The sequence below is a fragment of the Rana temporaria genome, chromosome 9 (genome assembly GCF_905171775.1).
Source record: "Rana temporaria chromosome 9, aRanTem1.1, whole genome shotgun sequence".
In the NCBI taxonomy this organism is placed as follows: domain Eukaryota; kingdom Metazoa; phylum Chordata; class Amphibia; order Anura; family Ranidae; genus Rana; species Rana temporaria.
In genome coordinates, this window is record NC_053497.1 from 152,704,134 (window position 1) to 152,706,372 (window position 2,239).

Here is a 2,239-nt window from a genome sequence, read left to right on the forward strand (position 1 = left end):
TTTCAGAAATTACTGAATGCTGAGGTGTTATGGAAGACCAGGATGCTTCAATAGCAGCCTTTAGCTCTTCTGCATTGTTCGGTCTCATGTCTCTTATCTTTCTCTTGGCAATCCCCCATAGATTCTCTATGGGGTTCAGGTCAGGCGAGTTTGCTGGCCAATCAAGCACAGTAATCCCACGGTCATTGAACCAGGTTTTGGTGCTTTCGGCAGCATGGGCAGGTGCCAAGTCCTGCTGAAAAATGAAGTCAGCATCCCCATAGAACTTGTCTGCGGAAGGAAGCATGAAGTGCTCCAAATCTCCTGGTAGACTGCTGCTTCATTGAGTCCAGAACTCAATGAAGCACAGTGGACCACAGATGACATGGCTCCCCAAATCAACACAGACTGTGGAAACTTCGCACTGGACTTTAAGTATCTTGCAGTGTGTGCCTCTCCATTCTTCCTCCATACTCCGGGTCCTTGGTTTCCAAATGAGATGCAAAATTTGCTCTCATCAGAAAAGAGGACTTTGGACCACTGAGCAACAGACCAGGTTTTTCTTTAGCCCAGGTAGGACGCTTCTGACGTTGTTTGTTGTTCAGGAGTGGCTTGACAAGAGGAATACGACATTTGAAGCCCATGTCCAGGATCCGTCTGTGTGTGGGGGCTCTTGATTAGGGATGAGCCGAACATCCCCCTGTTCGGTTCGCACCAGAACCTGCAAACACACCAAACATTCGTGTGAACTTTAGAACCCTGTTAAAGTCTATGGGACTCGAACGTTTGAAATCTAAAGTGCTAATTTTAAAGGCTATTATGCAAGTTATTGTCCTAAAAAGAGTTTGGGGACCTGGGTCCTGCCCCAGGGGACATGTATCAATGCAAAAAAAAGTTTTAAAAACTGAAGTTTTTTGGGAGTAGTGAATTTAATAATGCATTAAGTGAAACAATTAAAGTGAAATATTCCTTTAAATTTTGTACCTGGGGGGGGGGGGGGTGTAAAGTAAGCATGTGAAATAGTGCATGTTTCCCGTACTTAGAACTGTCTCTGCACAAAGTCTAATTTCTGAAAGAAAGAAAAGTCATTTAAAACTGACTCACGGCTATAATGAATTGTCGGCTCCCGGCAATTCAGAGAGAATTCATTCATAAAAAAAAAAAAAAGTGGGGGTCCCCCCAAATTCAATTACCAGGCCCTTCAGGTCTGGTATGGATATTAAGGGGAACCCCGCCGTCAATTAAAAAAAAATGACATGGGGTTCCCCCCAAATATTCATTCCAGACCCTTCAGGTCTGGTGTGGATTTTAGGGGAACTCCACCCCAAATTTAAAAAAAAAATGGCGTGGAGTTCCCCCAAAAATCCACACCAGACCTCTTATCCAAGCATGTTACCTGGCCGGCTGCAGAAAAGAGTGGGGGACAGAGAGCGCCCCCCTCCTGAACCGTACCAGGCCACATGCCCTCAACATGGGGAGGATGTCCCCATGTTGATGGGGACAAGAGCCTCATCCCCACAATACTTGCCCGGTGGTTGTGGGGGTCTGCGGGTGGGGTCTTATCAGAATCTGGAAGACCCCTTTAACAAAGGGGACCCCCAGATCCTGGCCCCCCTATGTGAATTGGTAATGGGGTACATTGTACCCCTACCATTTCACGAAGGATGTGTAAATAGTTGTAAAAAACACACACACACACACCATGGAAAAAAGTCCTTTATTTAAAAAAAAAAATTATCCAGCGGTGGTAATCCTCTCTCGGTCCCGGCTTCCCGCTCCAACGTTGTCGGTATTCAGCGACGGGTGATCTCCTCTCCGGTCCAGCGATGAGAAGATGGTCCGGGATCCAGAGCGCAGCATCGCCGGCTGCCTGTCTCCACCGGAGACAGCCCGGCGAATGACGCTGCTGAAGCTAATGACATTTCTTATATTGGTGAGGCGGGGCCACCCGTCACGTGACCCCGCCCCCTCTGACGCAAGGGGGAAGCCTAGGCTTCCCCAGTGACGTAGCAGAGGGTGCGTCAGAGTGGGACGTGATCATGTGACGGGTGGCTCCACCTCACCTATATAAGAAATGTCACTATCTTCAGCAGCGTCATTTGTCGGGCTGTCTCTGGTGGAGATAGGCGGCCGGCGATTCTGCGCTCTGGATCCCGGATGATCTTCTCATCGCTGGACCGCAGATCACCCGTCGCTGGATACCGACAACGTTGGAGCGGGGAGCTGGGACCGAGAGTGGATTACCACAGCTGGATTTTTT